Source organism: Cynocephalus volans, chromosome 7, assembly GCF_027409185.1.
Source record: "Cynocephalus volans isolate mCynVol1 chromosome 7, mCynVol1.pri, whole genome shotgun sequence".
Lineage (NCBI taxonomy): Eukaryota > Metazoa > Chordata > Mammalia > Dermoptera > Cynocephalidae > Cynocephalus > Cynocephalus volans.
The window spans coordinates 67,574,903-67,598,154 of NC_084466.1; the positions used below are offsets into that span (position 1 = coordinate 67,574,903).

General features: G+C 39.8%; 1 long non-coding RNA gene across 4 annotated transcripts in view; it reads right to left on the minus strand.

Annotated features, from left to right (window-relative positions):
- The window catches only part of LOC134381856 (uncharacterized), a 115,147-nt gene extending 93,799 nt beyond the window's left edge, over positions 1–21,348 (minus strand). For all 4 annotated transcript variants that reach the window (XR_010024026.1, XR_010024028.1, XR_010024027.1 and 1 more), the window contains exon 1: positions 21,147–21,348. This is a non-coding gene — a long non-coding RNA (uncharacterized LOC134381856). The remainder of the gene's footprint in view (positions 1–21,146) is intronic.
- Positions 21,349–23,252: the final 1,904 nt, after the last annotated feature.

The following is a 23,252-nucleotide window of genomic DNA, read 5'->3' on the forward strand; positions in this document are numbered from 1 at the left end:
CTCTCCACACATAGCTGGAAACTTTTTTATGTACAGCATTTATTTTGTGTTATACTGGCAATTATAAAGTTACCTTTCAGGCTAGGAGAGCTGACCAACAGAGAAGGGAAAGCAGTCTGTTCTAACTGTGGTGACATAAGGAGTTCAGTTTACTCCAAACACCTTTTCAGCATGTTTCTCTCATTTAGAAATATCTTAGCATTTAGTGCCTTTTAATATAAATGCCCAACACCATCTCTTTTCCTTTCTATTTTATTTCTCTCTGCTCTCTTATTTGTGTTCTGTGTTCCTATCAAAGTATCATGCCTGGGAGATGACTTGCCTATTCCAGTTCTACAGTAGTTTTTGTTCACTGCTTTGTCTCTACTGCCTCGAATAGTGCCTAGAACATAGTAAGCAGTCAAAAAATCTTTGATAAATAAATGAAATGGTTATTTCTTCTCTCTGGCAATCCAAATCCATCACTATGTTAAAAAAAATCTATACAAGATATGCCTATTCCAGTAAACTTCTATCCATTATCAATCTAGTTTTAAATCACTTCATTTTCCACACCCCCTTAGCAATTATTTAGTTTATATTTCATCAATGTACTCTTATTTATGTTACTTTTCATATGCACCCATATTTCTTGTATATATACTGTATTTTCAATTAAGATAATACCTCAAATGTTATATATATTGTATGTGTCACTCGACAGTGCTTCATGTGCTGCAGAAAAATAGACACCCAATAGACAGGCAGGCTAGTGCCTTGTCTTTAAGATACATTCTCTGTGTCAGTGCACTTTTTAAAGAGAGTTTAGATGCATAGGTTCTATTTTACTCATATATTGTGTGACTTTGAGTAAATTGTTTCTTCAGTGTTCAGTTTAAGAACAAACGAAGAAAAGAAAGTTTCCTAAAGAAACTCATTTTAAAGTTACAGAAGCATCTATATGTTGGTAACATTTCTCTAGAAACATTTAAAGTAGTATAAAAGTTCTGGACTGGTCAATTTGAATCTTTTTTTGAGATTTCCATAGAAATTATATAGAAAGTATTAATAATTAACTATAAAAGACCTGTAGTTTCTTCTTCACAGAAAAAAAGCAGAGATAGTATCATGGATTCACGTAACACTCTTCAGTTGTCTCATGAAGGAACTGATATAGTAGAACAGGTCAAGGAATTGCCGAGGTGTTAGAATAAGACTGTACAAAGTGTAATGGTGTTTTCTATAGTAGATTTTCAAATAGTTAAATTAGGAGTTACTTTCTGGCCTCTTAAAGTTGGGCAATTTGTACATAAAAGCAGTTTCTAATGATGCCAAATTAACAGCAGTTTCTTGGTGATTTCCTTTCCCTCCTCCATGAAAGTGTACAATATTTACGTCATTTCACAGATTTCCTCCATGCCCTACAGTGTTAGGTTGCCAAAGAAAGCTGATCAGGTAATACTAATATTTGCATTCATGTAGTCATTCTAAGTACACATAAAATCAGACATTAACATGAAAAAATGGGTGGAAGAAAACATCAAGCCACAGAGTTGAGTTTTAGTTTTACTGACATTTATAAAGCATAGTTCCTGTTTATGATTTAAGAAGTGCAACCATGCAATGCTTCTATTAAAAACTGAATAATTGAGAACATTTTGAGGATTATGACAACTTATCCAAAAGAAACAAATACTGCTGTCTTTTTTGTGGAATTGCTCTCCTTGTTGTGTAAAAAGTTGGATATTTTTCAAACATCATTTTCTAATAGTGTAGTTCAAAGGAAGCTTGATGCCCTTGTGCCCCTACAACAAGCAATGAAATTTGAGTCTGAATTTGACTAGTTAATGGGAGAAAACCTAGCCAAACTCTTCTAATATATACATGTAAAGGTAATGTTTGTAAAAATTTGCTTTTCCTCATTTTGAGATTTAAGTTGCTAGTTGAGTGTTGTAATGCATTGATTAACTATTCTGCCTGGAGGAGGGAAAGAGTAGAGGTGAATGCACTTCTTAAAAATCCCTTTCTTTCACTATTAATTTATTTTATTTGAAGCGTAATTATGTGAGTTTATTTTTTGGTAACCACTTCAGAATTTGTGTGGTGGTGGTAGGTGGAGCACCCAAGAGAACAATGCTAGCTAGACATCAAAATCCATATTCTCACTTCTCCTTGAATATTCTTTCACTATCATATTCTTCCTTCTCACATATTCTTTCACTATCTGGCCATACAGATAAACTTCATTTTCTAGCCTCCCTTGGAGTTAGGTATGGGCATGTGACTCAGTAATAGCAAACGGAATGAGAATGGAAGTGATAGCCACTACTTTGAGTCCCCTCCCCTAAAAAATCTTCCCTTCCAACAGACAAATAGAGACGATCTGCCCTGCCCCAGCCAAGGAAAAACCTTGGAAGTTAGGTACTAAAAGTCTAGGTACAGAAAGACCTTGAAACTAGGTATAGAACTACTTGCTTATTTTAACAAGAAACAAATTCGAGCCATTATACATTTTTGGGTTGATCTATTATGGCAATTAGCCTACTGTAATTAATTCACTATATAAAACTCATATGTAATATCCCTATGATGCACAACTCCAGTGGACACCATTTACATTGTAATCTGTATAAATGGAATTTCCTGAAGCACAGTTGAGAGGCTATAGGTATGTACACATATGGACATATGTAAATGTTTCTTCCCAGAGTGGTGCAATGCTGTGATTTTGCCAAACTAACTCCAACTTCTTTTATGGGTTTTATTGCAGATAAGCATCAATTTGTGTAAAAACACTTCCCTTTTGTGTATGTGGTAATAGATAAAGGTAGAAATGTATATTTAGGATCCAAATCAGATCTCATTCTTGTATTTGTTAAACAGTGATGGCTACATATTCTTCTTATTTCCTATTACCCACTGGCATGCACTAGGCCATAAAAGAGTGTTAGAAGCTCCCTCCTGAATAAAAAAACTTACTGCTCTGAGTAGTAAAGAAGTTTTACTAAATTTATCTGAGCTTCACTTTCCTCATTTGTAAAATGAGAATTGGATTATATGACCTCAAAGTTCCCTTTCTTCACTAAAACTCTACCATCTATTATTACAATATCCAGATATATTGGTAGAAATAATTCTTTTATTTATTTTTATTTTTATTTTATTTTTATTTTAAAAATTTTATTTGGTCGATACACGTTGTGGCTGATTATTGCTCCCCATCACCAAAACCTCCCTCCTTTCTCCCCCCCCCCCCAACAATGTCCTTTCTGTTTGCTTGTCGTATCAACTTCAAGTAATTCTGGTTGTTATATCTTCTTCCCCGCCCCCCATATTTGTGTGTGTGTGTGTGTGTGTGTGTGTGTGTGTGTGTGTGTGTGAATTTATATATTAATTTTTAGCTCCCACCAATAAGTGAGAACGTGGTATTTCTCTTTCTGTGCCTGACTTGTTTCACTTAATATAATTCTCTCAAGGTCCATCCATGTTGTTGCAAATGGCAGTATTTCATTCGTTTTTATAGCTGAGTAGTATTCCATTGTGTAGATGTACCACATTTTCCATATCCACTCATCTGATGATGGACATTTGGGCTGGTTCCAACTCTTGGCTATTGTAAAGAGTGCTGCGATGAACATTGGGGAACAGGTATACCTTCGACTTGATGATTTCCATTCCTCTGGGTATATTCCCATCAGTGGGATAGCTGGGTCGTATGGTAGATCTATCTGCAATTGTTTGAGGAACCTCCATACCATTTTCCACAGAGGCTGCACCATTTTGCAGTCCCACCAACAATGTATGAGAGTTCCTTTTTCTCCGCAACGTCGCCAGCATTTATCGTTCAGAGTCTTTTGGATTTTAGCCATCCTAACTGGGGTTAGATGGTATCTCAGTGTGGTTTTGATTTGCATTGACCTGATGCTGAGTGATGTTGAGCATTTTTTCATATGTCTTTTGGCCATTTGTATATCTTCCTTAGAGAAATGCCTGCTTGGCTCTTTTGCCCATTTTTTAATTGGGTTGCTTGTTTTCTTCTTGTAAAGTTCTTTGAGTTCCTTATATATTGTGGATATTAATCCTTTGTCAGATGTATATTTTGCAAATATTTTCTCCCACTCTGTTGGTTGTCTTTTAACTCTTTTAATTGTTTCTTTTGCTGTGCAGAAGCTTTTTAGTTTGATATAATCCCATTTGTTTATTTTTCCTTTGGTTGCCTGTGCTTTTTGGGGTCGTATTCATGAAGTCTGTGCCCAGTCCTATTTCCTGAAGTGTTTCTCCTATGTTTTCTTTAAGAAGTTTTATTGTTTCAGGGTGTATATTTAAATCCTTAATCCATTTTGAGTTGATTTTAGTATACGGCGACAGGTATGGATCTAGTTTGATTCTCTTGCATATGGATATCCAGTTATCCCAGCACCATTTGCTGAAGAGGCAGTCCCTTCGCCACTGAATAGGCTTGGTGCCTTTGTCAAAGATCAGCTGGCAGTAAGTGTGTGGGTTGATTTCTGGATTCTCTATTCTATTCCATTGGTCAGTGTGTCTGTTTTTATGCCAGTACCATACTGTTTTGGTTATTATAGCTTTGTAGTATAGCTTAAAGTCAGGTAGTGTTATGCCTCCAGCTTTATTTTTTTGGCTCAGCATTGCTTTGGCTATGCGTGGTCTTTTATTGTTCCATATAAATGTCTGGATAGTTTTTTCCATTTCTGAGAAAAATGTCTTTGGAATTTTGATGGGGATCGCATTGAATTTGTATATCACTTTGGGTAGTATGGACATTTTCACTATGTTGATTCTTCCAATCCAAGAGCATGGGATATCTTTCCATCTTCTTGTATCCTCTCTAATTTCTCTCAGCAGTGGTTTGTAGTTCTCATTATAGAGATTTTTCACCTCCTTGGTTAACTCAATTCCTAAGTATTTTATTTTTTTGGTGGCTATTGTAAATGGGCAGGCTTTCTTGATTTCTCGTTCTGCATGTTCATTATTGGAGAAAAGAAATGCTACTGATTTTTGTGTGTTGATTTTGTATCCTGCTACTGTGCTGAAATCATTTATCAATTCCAACAGTTTTTTTGTAGAGGTTTTAGGCTGTTCGATATATAGGATCATGTCATCTACAAACAGGGACAGTTTGACTTCATCTTTTCCAATCTGGATGCCCTTTATTTCCTTCTCTTCTCTGATTGCTCTGGCTAGTACTTCCAACACCTTGTTGAATAGGAGTGGTGAGAGTGGGCATCCTTGTCTAGTTCCTGTTCTTAAAGGAAAAGCTTACAGCTTCTCCCCATTCAGGATGATATCGGCAGTGGGTTTGTCATATATGGCTTTAATTATGTTGAGATATTTTCCCTGTATACCTAACTTATAGAGGGTCTTTGTCATGAATGAGTGCTGAACTTTATCAAATGCTTTTTCAGCATCTATAGAGATGATCATATGGTCCTTGTGTTTGAGTTTATTAATATGGTGTATCACATTTATTGATTTGCGTATGTTGAACCAACCTTGCATCCCTGGGATGAATCCCACTTGATCTTGATGAATAATTTTACGTATGTGTTGCTGTATTCTGTTTGCTAGTATTTTAGTGAGGATTTTTGCATCTATATTCATCAAGGATATCAGCCTGTAGTTTTCTTTTTTGGTTATATCTTTACCTGGTTTTGGTATCAGGATGATGTTTGCTTCATAGAATGAGTTTGGGAGATTTGCTTCTGTTTCAATCTTTTGGAATAGTTTGTAAAGAATCGGTGTCAATTCCTCTTTGAATGTTTGGTAAAATTCTGCTGTGAATCCATCTGGTCTTGGGCTTTTCTTTGTTGGGAGCCTTCTGATAACAGCTTCAATGTCCTTTATTGTTATTGGTCTGTTCAAATTTTCTACGTCTTCATGGTTCAGTTTAGGGAGCTTGTGTTTGTCCAGAAATTTATCCATTTCCTCCAGATTTTTAAATTTGTTGGCGTATAGTTGTTTATAGTAGTCGCGAATGATTCCTTGTATTTCAGATGAATCAGTTGTAATATCGCCTTTTTCATTTCTAATTTTTGTTATTTGAGTCTTCTCTCTTCTTTTTTTTGTTAGCCATGCTAATGGTTTGTCAATTTTATTTATCTTTTCAAAAAACCAACTTTTTGATTCGTTGATCTTTTGAATTGTTTTATGGTTTTCAATTTCATTCAGTTCTGCTCTGATCTTAATGATTTCTTTCCGTCTGCTAACTTTAGGATTGGATTGTTCTTGTTTTTCTAGTTCTTTAAGGTGAAGTGTTAGGTTGTTCACTTGCCATCTTTCCATTCTTCTGAGGTGAGCATTTAATGCAATAAATTTCCCCCTTAGTACTGCTTTTGCAGTATCCCACAGGTTTTGTTATGATGTATCATTATTTTCATTAGTTTCAATAAATTTTTTGATTTCCTTCTTGATTTCTTCTTGGACCCATATGTCATTAAGTAGAATGCTGTTTAATTTCCATGTGTTTGTATAGTTTCCAGAGTTTCGTTTGTTATTAATTTCTAGTTTTAATCCATTGTGGTCTGAGAAGATACATGGGATAATTCCAATTTTTTTGAATTTATTGAGACTTGATTTGTGGCCTAATATGTGATCTATCCTGGAGAATGATCCACGTGCTGATGAGAAGAATGAATATTCTGAGGTTGTTGGGTGGAATGTTCTGTAGATATCTGCCAATTCCAATTGGTCTAGAGTCTTGTTTAGATCTTGTGTTTCTCTACTGATTCTTTGCCTAGATGATCTGTCTAATATTGACAGCGGGGTATTCAGGTCCCCTGCTATTATGGTATTAGTGTCTATTTCCTTCTTTAGGTCTAATAGCGTTTGTTTTATAAATCTGGCTGCTCCAACATTGGGTGCGTACATATTTATGATTGTTATGTCTTCTTGATGGATCAGTCCTTTTATCATTAAGTAGTGTCCCTCATTGTCTCTTTTTATGGTTTTTAGTTTAAAGTCTATTTTGTCAGATATAAGAATAGCTACTCCAGCTCGTTTTTCTTTTTTGTTTGCAAGGTAAATCTTTTTCCATCCTTTCACTCTTAGTCTGTGTGAATCTTTATGGGTGAGGTGGGTGTCTTGTAGGCAGCATATAGTTGGGTCTTGCTTTTTGATCCAGTCAGCCAGTCTGTGTCTTTTAATTGGGGAATTTAAGCCTTTTACAGGAAGTCTGCCAGGTTTCTGCTAGGCACAGACGACCGGTCTCTCTGGGTGCCTTTGTAGCACTGTGTAGATCTTTCTCGGCTCTTGTTCACCTTTGTATCCCCCTGGCATAGACTGAATCTAATGCCCACCTGCAGCCTGCTCTCTGGCAGGTTCAAGTGGACCTGGGAACTCTCCTACCACACTATTCCCAACCAGAAATTCATTAGGCTTTTTTCCGAACTGGTGGCTGCAGAGATGGTATCTGCCTCTCAGTAACAGGAAGTTTACTGGGGGCCGGAGTCCAGGGTGTTGTGGAGTGACAGTCGGCCCGCCTGTACTTCCTTGCCCTCCCGACACTGGCCGGGGACGCTCCCCGCCACCAGCCCCGGCAGAGAACCATGGAGGGTGTGGGAGGGGAGGCCCGCCCGCAGGCTCCGGAAAGCCCCGCACCGGGCCAGGCAAGTGGGAAGGCTCAGTGACAGCCGAGCCGGGCAGAGCTTCCAGCACCTGGGAAAATGGAGGCAGCCCCGGGGCGATGAGTGGCCTGGTGATGCAGGCGGGAGCCGGGTGGGCGTAATCCCCCCAGACAGAGCTGGGCCAGGGGTCACTCACAGGGTTGTGCCAGGTCGGGTGCTCACTCTCTGTCTCTGGTTTGTTGCCTTCCCTGTTCTCGGCCGCTGCCTCCTTGGGCTGTTCAGTCGCGGCGCGGCTCGGGTGCTCCTAGGAATCTTCTTTAATGCCGGCCTGAAACCTCGAATCCTGAATAGGGCAGCTGCCGCCTTCAGCGCGGCCCCGGCCTCCGGGATCCTGGCTGCATCCACAGCAGCCCTGGCCCCGTGTTCCCTGTTTCGAGACTCGCTTTTGCAGCTAAGAAACAGTTCTTTTCCTGCTCCACACTTCAAAGCTGTTGCCTGTAAATGAGGCAGCCTCTCCTGCCGGGGGCAAAGTGACAGTCCGCCCCCACGACCGGCCACCAGCAGCGGTCCTCCCTTAAGAGGTGGCGAGAGGAAGGTCCACAAGTTTCCCGGCTGCCTGAGGCCCAGTGGCCGCCTTTTCCACCTCAGCTACTCCGCGCCAACCGCCGCAGCCACCACCATCTTGAAACTCTCAGAAATAATTCTTAATATGAGTGTTCCTTCAGATTCCAAATTGATACTGTAGAGGTGCTTAATATTAACTTGAAGTTTTAAGAAACATATTTAACTCTCACCAGTTCACAATAGGTACAATAGAGGTTCTACTCTTCACCCAAACAAAAGCTATTAAACAGAAAAGATTTTTAACTCAGGATTTTTTTTTAGAGTAATTTTAAAGCAGTATGTTGCCTTTCTGATTTCTATACTCAGTGGGTGGAAAAGTATCATAGCTAATCCATAATGTGATAGCTATTGAAATAATATAGCATATTACAAAAAAGTCAAAAACTAGAGATCAGATTTGCAGTTTTTCACTGAATTTACCACTTAAAACCTTACATTTTGGGCCAGCCAGTTAACTCAGTTGGTTAACAGCCTTGTAACACTAAGGTCAGGGGTTCAGATCCCCATACAGGCCAGCTACCAAAAAACCCCTAATTTTACTTTTCCTAATTGTATATGTATACTCTAGTGTTTCAGTGTAATTATACTATAGCAAGTTCAAGATCATGGCAAAATCACCAAAATCATAGTTAATACACTCTCTCTTCATATAAAATGTGATTTAGCACTATACATATCACATTTTTGATATACTAAGAAATGATTTTTTGCCTATTTGTCTGCTGGTGGGGTTTTAATGTCATGGATTTCAATTTTGGTTAAAGCTAAAAATATACATTGTCCAGACTTTATGAGACATGGAATTGGCTTTAATTCACATTCTTTTGCTGCAAGAGAGCTGTAGAAATAGGGACCTCACCGAGGGATGATACTGTTTTTAGAAAGGAGAAATGACAGAGTCTATAACATTGTCCAAAGTGAAATTTTTATGTTGAGTGGAAGTCATATATTTGCTGGAGTAGATAAGCAGAAGGAATCACAATAACTTCCCCCCTCCCCCCACAGAAGGAACAAACTGAAGACAGAGCCAACAATAGTGTTTTGACTACTAGTAGACAAGTATGGATTCTAAAATATCCTTACATAATTTCAGAAATTGGAATACAATCTAAATGTTTAAAATGAGGGGATGGATAAATAAATTTTGGTATTTCCATATGTTGGAATGCTATGCAAACGTTAAAAACATGTTTTCAAAGATATTAAGTAACATGAGAAAATGGTCATTACAAACTACTGAGTGACAAAAATAGCATATAAAACTATATATAAAATTTAGTGACTATAGTGTTTAAATGCAGGAAGGAAACATACAGGAGTATTAACACTGGTGTTTTCTCTGGCTGGCAGGATTACAGATGACAATACTTTTCTGTAGTTTCCAACATTTTTCTATTTAACACATTTTGTTTACAACTTAAAATGTTACTTTGAAAGAAAATGTCTATATATATAAATGCGATTATATAAAATCTGTATACACACATATTATTTCTGTATATCAAAATCAGACCAAAAATACTGAGTTTGGCAGTTTTCAGAATGGTATTATAACAGAATACTTTCTTTGCCCCTCACTTTATTATTGAGGTCTTTATGGCAGTGAAAGAGCTAGAGAGAGGCATGTGTTTTCAGGATTTCTGAAAGGGTTTGAATAGTATGAAAAAGCATAAAAGCTTTCCTCAATTTTCACATCTTAAATTTTAATACAACCTGTAACTTTGCACATGCTAAGTGAGTGTATTAGTTTTTCAAGCTACAGAATGGTGATCAGCCAGCACTTATTAGATATTTTTAAAGAATAAACGAAGACATAGTTGAATATATATTCAAACTATTTGTACATGCTTATATATATATTCTTTAAAATAAAACAAGAAGCATTCAAAGGAATAATTATTTTTCTGGGTAAAGCTAAGAAATAGAAGTTATTCATACTGTTGGCTTCAAATTTGCAAATACATAGGATTATATTCCCTCCTACACCATCACCCCTGATCCTGCAGTTCTACTAATTACTCCTGTATTTTTCTAAGTGTTTGTGTGATACTTTTTTGGGAGACTAAGAGACCTAAACTCAGATTTAAAAATTCGTCCATTTCTTACCTATTTCTTCTGACTACATTGTGGCATATTACAAAATTTCAAGATAAATACTTTTCCCAGTTATATGTTTTATATGCAGAATTCTTTCTGCAGCTAAAATACAGTTTGAAAAGAGAAAAGTGGTCAGCAGCATATTCAGAGTTTATGAGCACAGACTTGGGGGATCAGGCAGATGTAAGTTCAAATTCTTATACTGGGGGTGGAGAAGGAAGGGCACGAAGAAAAGGACTGCAGTTGGAAAGAATAAGATTGATTCAGGAATGTACCTGTTTGACAGGAATAAAAGATTTAAATAGCATAATAGAAGAAATATTTTAAAGAAATATGTATAGACAGCGAATTTTAAACTTCGTAGAGATTTTAGAGATCGTTTAGTCAAAATTCATCATTTTGCAAAGGAAACTGACAATCTGGAAAGTTAAATATCTCACCTAAGGTCTTAATCCAAGCATTGCCACATTCATTACCTAGGTTTTCTTACTCCTAAAATTTGGCACATTTTACTTTCTACTATGACATGCTACATCTGAGGTTGGAGAAGACCAGATTATAGAGGGTACTGAAGATTAGACCAGAGTTTGAACTTTATCCTTGCCTATCTTTTTTTTTTTGTTTTGGAAAGTGGGTGCTGGGTACAATGAAATGATAATGATCAGAGTCATAAAGGATCTGTAGAGATCATCTATATTTCCTAAAAATTCTGTTTAAATTTTTAGGAAATAAATGTTTAAATTTTTCTGACTCAGTACAACTTAAAAAATTCTTGGGGGAGAACCCAAATAATTCCTACGTCTCATTTAAATAATACTGAGTAATGGAACTGACTAGATTACAATTTATAACTTACTTCTTCATTCGTTTACTTTTATCAGTCTCTTCCATGAATTGGTGGTGTACATATGAGATTAAACAGATGGTGAGTTGGGAGGCAACATTGTTGGGTGAGCATATTTGAAAATAGGAAAAAAAGATGGTGATACCTTGAAAAATAGAAGCATTAGGTGAAAATAAGTATACATACATTTAAACTTACTTTCTCAAATTAAGTATAAATTTTGAAACTCACCAAAAAAAATTTTTTTTGAAGAGCAGATTTTTCCTTAAAGCTTTTTAAATATTAAAAACAAAACTCCTGAGTCTAAATTTAAATACTAATCTCAATTTTAAAAAGTAGTTCACATAAATTTTTCTTCTGAGATTTATTTTAAATATAAAGTATGTAATTAAAAGAGAAATTTCATGTTTTATAGCAAAATTTTTACCAGATGAAACTTAAAATGTTGACCTTTTGAAATTAGCATACCAAAGAGATATCTGCACTCTCATGCTCATTGTAGCATTATTCACAGTAGCCAAGATATGGAGTCAACCTAGGTGTCCATTGACAGATGAATGGATAAGAAAATGTGGTGTATATACGAAATGGAATACTACTTAGCCATGAAAAAGAAGGAAATCCTGTCATTTGCGGCAACATGGATAAGCCTGGATGAAATTATGTTAAGTGAAATAAGTCAGGCACAGAAAGATAAACAATGTATGGTCTCACCTTTGTGGGAGCTCAAAAAAATGAGTCGAGCTTTTAGTAGTAAAGAGTAGAATTGTGGTTGCTAGAAGCTGGGAAGGGGAGTGGGGAAAGGGAGAGGTTGGTTAATAGATACAAAATTACAGCTATTAGGAAAAATAAGTTCTGGTAGTGTACAGTAGTGCTAGGCATCTATAATTAACAATAATTTATTGTGTGTTCTCAAATGGCTAGAAGACAGGAGTTTGAATGTTCTTATCACAAAGAAATGATAAATTTTTGTGATGATAAATATGCTAATTACCCTGATTTGATCATTATGTATTGTATATATGTGTTGAAATATAACTCCATACCCCATAAATATGTACAATCAATATATGTCAGTTAAAAAATAAATAAAATTTTAAAAAATGTGGGCCTTTTAGCTTATTTCTAGGAATTTATCCTAATTTAGAAAATAATCTGAAATGCTAAAACTGATTTATGCTCATAGCTACATTACTTATAAAAAAGCTCATAGCTACATTATATACAAAAAGTAAGAAAAATAAATAACCACTTAGGGAAATAGTACTTTGTATAAGGAACATTATGCAGCCACTGAAAATGTTTTTGAAGAGTTTTAAACAACTTGACGATCCCCATATAGGCCAGCTGCCAACAAATGAATGAATGAGTAAATGAATAAATAAATAACTTAGAAAATGTTTATGATATATTGTTATGTAAAAAGGCAGTGTACACAGTTTAAACTTAATCAGCTTAAATACTTACATGAAAATATGTCAATTGTCAATAGCTACCTCTAAATATAGGAATTATTTTTTATTTTTTCCTGCTGTCCTTTATTTTCTTTATTTTAACATAATGTAGCAATGAACTTTTTTATGCATAAATCAGTTTTAGCATTTCAGATTACTTCCTAAATTAGGATAAATTCCTAGAAATAAGCTAAAAGGCCAACATTTAAAAAATATTTAACACATTTTCAACACTTTTTTTGCTTACTATGTACTACTTTTATAACCAGAGAAAGAAATCCATTAGTCATCATATATATGTGTTTATGTCCCAATCGTTATCATCACGTGTATAATATATGTACATATTATACAAACGTTGTTGACCAAAATAAAAGTTTAATGTGGAATTTTTCTTTTCTTTTTTTGATAAAATCACCACAGAAACAAATGATGGAATTTTACTACCCCCCAAAACACTGATACACATCCTATAACAAGTAAAATTATAAGTTTAATATAATTTTATAAGTATTTTAACATAGCAGTCTTTCAGTATGTTAGCTGATGACAGAGACAGAAAAGGGAACACCTTAATTTCCCAAGTTGCTTCAATCTGTCAGTTAGCAACTCTCCCACATCAAAAAAGCTGTCCCCTTAGAATGAAGGAAAAACTTTTCAGAACTCTGGGCAGAAAATTAAATCACTTACAAGATGGAGGAAATCATGCTGGCCTTATACTTTCTCTAAGCAATATTCGAAGCCAGAAAACAAGGGGAAAATGTGTGCAGTTTTAAGGCAAAGCCAATAACCCAAAACTATTAAATCTCAATAAGTGCCATTCAAGAATTAATGAAAAAGGCAAATGTAGCTTCTATGAATCCACACAGGAAAAAAACAAAGCGAAACAAAACTACTTAGTGAAGAGCAGATAACTATGTAATAAATCAAAATGTGATTTTGAAGAGCAGATGATATGTGATGAATTAGTAAGTAGGATGTGGAGAACCAAGGCATGTTGTGAGCACTGGATTTTTAAATACGGATCAAGACCAAATACCAAAGAAATGAAGGTTACAAAACAGAAATAAACATTAAAACTTGACTTTGTAAAAATAACAGCATAAGCAATAAAAGTACATTTTTCATAGCAGTGTGTTGGCATTTCTGAATTTGAAACATACAGATAAAAAAGTTTCCAAAGTCTTAACTTTTTTAAACCTTGGGTATTCTAGGGACTAAGATGTCTTGTGGCAAAGAAGCATTTTCCTAAAAGTTCAGCAATTCCTTCAGTTTCTCTTCCACCAAATTCAAATAATTTTAAATTTAATAATTTTTATTTAAAAGTAGTGTGATGTTCTCATTTCAAATAAGATTATCTTATATAGATACATAGAAATATGCCTAACATGATGTTCATTTAATATTGATAGTAAAATTGGGGACCTGAGGAGATTTTAAAAGTTTCCTGTAACTTTCTATATTGTTTGAATTATTTATAAATGAGTATGTACTATTTTTATAAAACCAGTAAAGACACTATCCTTAAAATACTGTTATATACAAGTGTGAATATACTTAACACTACTGAGCTGTACACTTAAAAGTGGTGAAGATGTTAAATTTTATATTATGTATTTTTTGCCACATTTAAATAAATAAAAATACTATTATAAAGCGTATAAAATAGATCCAGCCATGTACAATAGCTTTACAGATGGATTTACAGATGACTGTACCATTTTCCCAATCAACTTTTCCACCAAAATTTAAGCCCTCAAATTATACCCTTCACATAATACTCTGTACTTGCCTATATATTATCTAATTTAATTTCAGTAGGCAGATAATATTCACTGGCAGATACTGTTATAAGTACACAAAATGAAAAGTTACTTATGTAACGTAACTAATAGTTTATGTTACTTTATTAAATATCCTTGTGCTGTAAGAATGTAAATATGCCATTTGATTTAAATATTTGGAAGTAAATTTTTTAGAGATTTTTTTCCAATTTTTAAAATGATATGTGCTCACTTTAGAAAACGTAAGAAGGTGAAAATGATGATAATCACATAACATTTTGGTGTATTTCTTCCCTTTTTCTATGCATGTAAGTATACATTTTTAAATATAGCGAAGGAATAGTTTTATAATGTAAAAATTTTACGTGTACCTTAAATTAAATTTTAGTACTTCTCTATGGCATTAAATATTTTTAATGGTTGCATAATATTCTGTCAGCTTGATACATGATTTAACCACTCCCCTGCTGTTGAATATTCATATTGTTTCCTCTGTATCGATACTGTAGTGAATATACATATACCTTTGACTTCATATCTAATCATTTCGTTTGGACTGGTTCCAATTAGAACTCCTTATCAAAGATTTGGACATTTTTAAAACTAAGTTTCATTATACTCTCAGAAACACTGGTTATTGGCACTTATTTTTAATCTTTGTCAATCTGACGAAGGAGGAGTCTCCCTCTGTAATTTAATTTAAATTTAAATTTTTGATGATATATTGATATTAATAACTTTGCCACCTCAAGGACATATAATTCTTTGTCTTCTCCATGATGCTTAATATATGCTTTGCCCAGATGCTGAAGAGTATATTTCTTATTGACTTTGGCAATATTTCTTTTAAAAATAAATTATAGTTTGAACACATAGAAAGGTGAAGAAAAATAGTATAAAGAAAGATCCAAATTATTTTACTTAATGAAAAGTAAGACTGTATTTATTCTCAATGTTTTAGTAGACAGGTCATTATTACTATTAGCTGGCAATATCATGTTTTCTTTATGAATTTATTTCTCAGTGTGCCATTTTTACTGTAGCACTTTACAAAATGCTACTAAATGCTTAGTTTATAAGGTTAAAAAAAAACATTCACTAGATAATTGCTTTAAAATAATTTTCACAACCCTGCCTTCATTTGAGATGTCTAAAAACAAACTGGCCCACTTCCAATTTTCTTTCGCTATCATTACTATGAAGTCATTCTATAGATAATGAGCATTCTGGCATACAGAAAAATAGCATCTGTAAAACTATATGGCACAGTTTGGTTGGGGTTGTCCTCCTTCAGAAGTGTATTATGTAATTTAAAAGTGTTTACTTCAGCTCCTTTGGGCCTTCCTCCATGGTAGCTATGAAATCACAGAGACGTAAGAACAGACTGCTGCCTGATTAACAAAGTCTATTAGTTCAACATGAATGCTGTGTCAATTTTTTTTAATCATTGCTGCGTAAGAAACTTTAAAAACAAAGGTATACTTTCTTCATTTTATTTAAAAAAAAGCATGCTATTTCAAAAGTTATTAAATAATATATGAAAAAATAAAGTGTTTATGATGTATACTTGCTCATTATCTGGATGTATTTATTTAAAAACCTGTATTCTATAGTATGAATTTACAGTTTTACTCAACATAAATATAAATTATGCAAAATTACCAAAATATATAGGGAAGTATTAGCCTTTAGAAGAGTATGAATTATAAAAATGGCCTAAGCACTATTTCTATCTCTAAGTCATAAAGGAAGCACATTTAGTCATTCTAAGAGAACATCAAAGATCTATATAATATCAGCTTAAGGAGAATTTTAAAAGATATGAGGTTATAAGAAAAGATTATTTAACCTTCATTACTCAAAGAAAAGTAGGATTTTCAGTTCCTTAGAGGAGTAGCTCTTGAGCCCCTTTACCAACCAAATAACTATGTGTGCTGGTTTAAAAAATAATAATGTGGTGTGTATTGTAAAAGTGGGAGAAGTGTCATTTAATTTTTTTATTGTAATAATCAAGTGTTATATCACTTTCAAGGGAAACAGGCAAATTCTTATAAAATACCAAAATCTCAACTGTCCCTTTAGAATTACTGGGTTTGATGAATAAACAAGCCCAAATAAAGTCAATATCCTGACATCTAAAAGCATAGACAGTAGTCTTTTTTTAGAAATGTCATTTTGTTTTAATTATGTATTATAAAATTATTTGTTGGAATCTCCATAGCATTTTGCTTTTTTAACTTCAAGAAGTAAGGACATTTTGCCATTGATGGCCTTGCCAATGATCCAGTGAGGCCCAAAATTGGAGACAATTCAAGGAGAGAAAAGAAAAATAGTTTCAGGACCTGATCATCACCTAGACAAACAGCCACTATGGGGCTTCTACTTCGCTTGGGAGGGAGAGTTGTATGTGTACAGGAGGCCCAAACTGGAGGGAATGAATGGTCACAAGGGAGAGGAAGGTGGGGGGTAGATTGTGCCTACTCAAATTGGCTCAGGATTAGCTTTGCTGGACATTTAAATGTTTGGTTTTTATATTTCATTCTGATATGAAAAGGAGGATATTTATTTGGTTTCTTATGTTTAAACATTTTTAATTTTACAGAATATTGTTTATAGTTCCATTTATCTGAAGTTATATGTGGTGATTTTTAAACATGTTGCAAATTCTGACACTCCTCCCATTGAAAGGTAGAATCTAATTCCCCTCCCTAGAATAAATAATAGTAATTTAGTAATTACTTAGTAATTTGCTTCCAGCATGTAGAATGTGATGGATATAATGCTGCATGACTTCTAAGACTAGGTCATAAAAGGTGATACAGCTTCCACCTAGCTCTCAGTCTTGAGACCCTTGGAACCCAGCCATCCTGTTGTGAGAAAGCCCAGACCACACAGAGAGGCCATGTGTAGGAGTTCTGGCTGATAGCCCCAGCTAAGGGCCCAGCCATGAGTTCGTATTAATCACTAGACAAGCAAGTGGACAAACCTTCAGATGATGCCAGCTCCCAGCCTTTTAGCTGCCCCAGCTGACGCCAAGTAGATTAGAAACAAGTTGTCCCTGCTGAGCCCTGTCCACAATGCATATTTATGAGCAAAGTAATGTTGTTGTTTTAAGTAACTAAATTTTGGGCCAGTTTGTTATTACTTGAGTCCCTGCTTCCAGTAAATCTGTAACAGGTAGGAAGGAGATGGAGGAAGCAAAAGAAAACCCTTAGCCCTCCACTTCTTGTTTCCTTAGCCAGACTGTGATCAGAGCACCTCCTATTACTAGTGCTTGAAGATGAAATGTAGCCTTTTAGTGCCCTAGGAACAAAAAACACTGTCATGGGATCCCAGTCTAACTTTTCCTTGAAGGCTTAGAGGGCAGGGGAAAGAGAAAGTTTGATTTCCTCCATTTCTCCTTTTCTTCTTTCCTAGGTATTCCTAGTTTCAAAAAGGAGGGAAAAGCAAGATTTAATCTTCTCCTGCCCTTACCACCCTTCTGAATTCAAATCTTTGGAAAGGTAATTATACTTTCATTCTCACTGAAAAAGTACACAGCTTTTTCAGTTCTTTATTATAAATGGACTAAAGCAGCCACATGTTCTCATTCATTACCAAGAAAGCAGGATTTACTTATGAGAGGTAATATACTAAAGACACTGCCATCACTATCCTATCAAGGCTCTTTCTGCTTCCCCTCTTCCCCTAAATGTGGGTGTTCTCCAGGGTTCCCTTCTCAGACCTCTTCTCACTTGACACACTTTCTGGTTCACCTTAGCCTCTTCTGTGGCTTTAGCTACCACCTACATTTTAGCCAGACTTTACTTCTAACCCTCCTGAGATAGTTCTCTGATATCTCAAGTTCTGCAGGGATAAAACAGAGAAACTCCTCTTGAACCTGAGGCCCTCTCCTCCTTCTAGTCCACACCCTAGACCAAAAACCTAGTTATCCCTTGCCCTTCCAACGCACAACCAGTTTTCCCATTCCACTGACTCTTTTTAATTGCTTTTCTTGAATTCCTCTTCTCTCCATCCCCACTGTCCCTAGGTACATAGCATTGGTCCTTGTTGATTCTTACTTAGATCACAGGCTGTTTTACATTCTATCTTCAAGTCTCCAGGACCTCAACCAAAGTACTCTTTTGGAAATGCACACCTGACCATGTCACGTCCATTAAAAAAAAAAATCCTTTCATGGCTCTCCCTTTCCCATAGGTTTCAATGCTGAGGTACAAGAGGAATTTACTTACAAAGCAGCATAACCTCCCTGAAAATGCAAAATTTTAGTCTAGGTCTGCAAGAGCATTCTAGGTCTGTAGGGAGGGTCATTACTTTTTCTTTTTTTCTCGGAAGGGTATGTCTCTCCCCAAATGCTGAAAACTTGCACATCTCAGGCTAAAGACCAAATTCCTCAGCAGGGTATACAGAGCCCTGAACAACCTGAACATCTGTCCAGCTTCCTTTCTCACCCATACTTATCTAGCTCTAGTTCTCGACTACAGGCCAGTGTTCATACTGCTTTGCTCGCCCAGCCTTAGATGCCCTTTCCTTTCTTCTTAGCTGGCCTACCTTCTGCCATCCTGGACACCACCTTTTTTCTTTCAAGAAACACCTCAGGTCACACTATCAACACAAAATTGTGCAGGCTAAGCAAGCTAGATGTGAACTCTTTTCTCCCTGTAGCCAGCCTCGCAATTGCTCTTTCTCTTAGCGTCTACCTCTTGATTTTCCAAATTGGGGTGAGGTGGGAGAAAATAATTAAAATAAAACCATAAAGTAAACCCCAAACAAGCAATGACTGTTAAGTGTTTGTACAGCATTTATATATTGTTGAAGAACCGCAGGCTGTAATGTCCAATTTCCATAGTGCTTTCTTGGGAGAGAGAGATTGTATGGTAAACATGTAATTTATAATTCCCAGATTTTTGATGCTAGATAAATAACATACATACCTTCCTGTTACAGAATATTGTACTGGAACTTTCAACATCATTGTTTTCCTTCATTTTACAGCTAGTAACCACATGGTGTTATGTATTTAACAAATCCTGTAATTAATTACCAGTGCAGTTCTTGATATTCTGCGATCTACTAGGAGGACTAGTAGGTCTTTTACCTAAATTATTGCTCCTGGTTCACGCACCACCATCCAAAAAAAATCTACAGTCACGATATGTCCCTAAAATTCTCCATCTGCTCTGGAAAACGTTCCAACTTTTGGAGATAAACTATGTCCTAACTAGTCTGCTTGTAAGACTTGCTGTGTCTTTCTCACAGCACAGGTTCTAACAGCCAACTCTTTTTTTCTTTCAAAAGTTGTCTTTTAATTGTTGCCTCCTAACAAAGCTCTTTGCACTCCTCGGGCGGACGAATCCGAGCGAAGCGTACGCGTATTTCCCTGCTCTTAACGCATCTACCTATAAATAGCGCTCACCGCGCTGAGTCACCAAAACCCAGAGTTTCCCCAAATAGCTCATAACGACTGCTGGAATCACATCCCTCAGAGCGGTGACAGACTTCGACCACACACCAGCCGGGCTGGACCGTGAGCCTGAGTCGCTGAGCCGGTCCCCAACCACCCGACACCCCGGCCAGCAGTCGAGAGCGTCCGACCTCGCGCGCTAGGACGACTCTTTCTGGATGGAGGCGCGGCTGGCGGCCGGACTTGGCCTTGACTGCTCAATGTCCGCCCCCGCCCCCCTCCGAGGGGGAGCCGCGGGGGGCAGGCACCAGCCTCCGCCCTGCGCCGCCGCTCACACAAAGGGGTGCGTGGAGAGGGGGCGGCGGTGGCTCCCGCTCTGCTCCCAGGTCCAGGACTCCGGGCAGCTGGGGACCAGCCAGGGGCTAGGGCCGTGAGGAAAATCCGTCTCTACCCTCCGCCCACTCCCACTCTGCGAAAAGGTCGCAGCCGCTAGTACAGGGGGCTGGGGGACCAGCAATGGGGGAGGGAGCGGAAGTGCCACCCCCTGCAGTCAGGGGTGGTGACGTCACCCCTACCGTCAGCCCATAGCGGGGGCGTCTGCCTGTCACGTGACCCAGCCCCTCCCTCCCGGCCGAATCCCGCGCGCGCGCGCGCGCCCTCCCTCTCCCATCCCCGACTCCCACCTCTCCCCCGCCCCCTCGCCCCAACTTTCGCCCGCCCTGATCCAGCACCGCTGTCAACAGCGCCAGCTCCGCCCCCTCCCCCGCGCCCTGTGTAACCGCCACGGCGGCGCGGGGAGCGCTCGCGCTCAGGTCGGGGGCTCCGGAAGGCGAGCGTGCCCCCGTCCCACCCAGCCCCCCAACTCCAGGCGCGCTGAGTGCGTGGGCACCGAAGCCAGGAGGCGCGGCGACGTGCGGCGACAGCGTATCTCTGCTCAATCCTCCCACAGCAGCGGAGGACGAGGTGAAGACTCCAGGTCCGAGCTCGGAGGGAGCGAGGCGCGCACAGCGGCCTCCTGGCTTGGACACGTCGCCGCCGGGGGTCGGTTCCCGGGAGAGAGAAGCAGCCGGAGCCAGTCCTCGACCCCCGCCCGGCGGCCAGCGCCTCCACTCTCCCTACAGCCCGGGGCGCGCACGCCAGTCCTGCCCGGCTGCGTCTCAGGCCGTGGCACGAGCACCGGCTGCACGACGAGGGTCCAGGCACGGGCCGCCTCATTGAGCCCCCTCGGCCACCCCCGCCGTGGACTGCCGGGATTGCAGAATTTGGTGGCTGTAGCTGCTGCGCCTTCTTCTATTTTTCCCCTCAGTTCCCATCTAAAAGTGGAGGCTTGGGGGAGGGAAAAGAAAACCCACAGAGTTGAAAGGGGCGGTACGCACTGACCTGTCAACGGCGGAGGTGGAAGACCCCCGGTCCGGGCGAGCTCTCGAGCCCGGGCTGGGATCGGAGAGCTGGGATCGCCGCCCTGGGCTCGCGCGGCGCCGCGGCAGCTGTGCCTCAGCCAGGTGTCCCCCTTCGGCAGGGCCCGCGCCGCCGCGCCCGCCCCCTCCCCTGGCGCTACGCTCCCCGCCCCATCGCCGGGGACCAGGGAACCCCCCAGCTCGATTTTTTGTGCAGTTTCAGCAAAGCTCCGAGGAAGTTGGTCCTTTTGTTCCACTATTTATAGATTGCGTCAACATTGCGAAAAGGAGAAGGCGGAGCGGTGGCCCCTCCCCCTCCCCCCGCCGGCTCCTGGGAGAGAAAAGCCCCAGCACACGACCTAAGTACACAGCGCGCCAGCCACCCGCCCCCGGCCTCCTGCCCGCCGCTTCCCCCTCCTCCCAGCCCGGGCCAGAGCGCTGCCAACCCCGTCACGTGCCCGCCCGGGAAAACCAGCTCCCCGGGGCTCCGCGCCGCCCGCCAGGCTCCTTGGCGGCGGCGGCAGCGGCCTCGCCCAGCTCGTGGCCGCGGCCCAGGCGTCGCGCACACCGCGGGCACCCACGACCTCGCCACCCGGCGGGGATCCCGGGGTCCGCGGCTCGTGTGATTGCTCCCCAGCGTACAGCGCTTCCACTCCCCTCCCCACTGCCGCTCCGCGAGCGCCACCACCCTGCTCGCCGAGTGTGCGCGCATTCGGCCTCGCCTTGGAGCCAGGGGCCTGACATGTCCCTATGCCCCTCGCGGCCGCTCTCCCAGGCGTTAGAGTGCTAGCCCCCTCTCCCCCGCACGATTGAGGCGGGGTGAGGGATGCGGGGGTGGCTCGAAGGAGCTGGCGGGCAGGCTGGCTGAGCGCGGGAAGCGCGGTGCGGGCGTTCCAAGACGCACGGAGACGCTCTCCCTCCTCCGCAGGTGCAGCGAGGCGTCGCGCGAGCCCACTGCCCGTTCTCGGACATCTAGGGACCAAGGAGTATGCAGATCCGAGCCGCGGTGGGGGTTATATAGTTTTTGAGGAGTTACTGGAAGTTAGATCTGTGACAAGACATATGAACTTTCCTTAAAAACATGACGAAATGATAGGCCCCACCATACCCCGAAATGAAACTGAGCTCCCTGCCGGCCTAAAGCTTCTGTCCCTGAGTTCGATGTAAACAAGGAGGGTGGTAAACACGAGAGGAAGACCTTACAACAAAACCAAGTGCGAGTAACCTGTTTGAGTGTAATTTACCTTCGCAGCTTCTGGTCCTTTCCCTACATGATTTATTTAGATCGCAGTTTAACTTTCCTGGGTAAGAATAAAATAATTTAGCCAACCAGATCACTGATGGAAGAACGCCGGGGCTGAGCTGAGACGAGAGCAGGAAACACGTCGGACCTTTCCGGGCAGCTGGACGGTGTGGTAAACAGTCTGGAAGAGTTATGTTATTTTTAAAGGAGTTTGGGGAAACTGTTCTCGCGCACTCACCCTCGTTGTGTCCAAGTGCAGGCCGGGGGGACTCTGCAAGGGCCCCGCGCACCCGGAGCAGGACTTCACTGGCTTGTCCAAATCTGGGAACACTTTCGCACCATCCAGACTCGGCAGCAATAAATTTGCCTCTATTTGCGAAACCGTTTCAGGCTGGGGCCCCCTTTTTTAAGGGAGACCTTAGGCGATGGGTTCATCAAGCTAGCAATGTGTGCACTCGCTATAAAGAAGGCGAGATGAAGTAAAGCGAATCTGCGCGGTGGCTGCACTTTCCGAAGTGCGGAGCTGAGCTGAGCCGCAGCAAACCTGGCTGTGCTTTGGTGCCCTCACACCTGACGGTGCTCAGAGCCGGGTGTGAGAGCTGGCTCTTTCCTGGTTTCCTTCCAATATAGCGAAAGGCTCGGGCCGTCCCTCTTCCCACTTTTCTACTCTGCCCCGCCATCTGTATTTGAAAGATATAACCATACTAAGAAGGCGAATTCGTTTTTGCACCAATTTTGTTAACATCAGCATCTACAAACCACGTTTCTTTGCATGAAGAAAACAAGCCGGGGCCTCCTGGTCCTTCCCGCCCCCTCAAGGGGCAAAGATGCCTAGGCCTCGGCCTC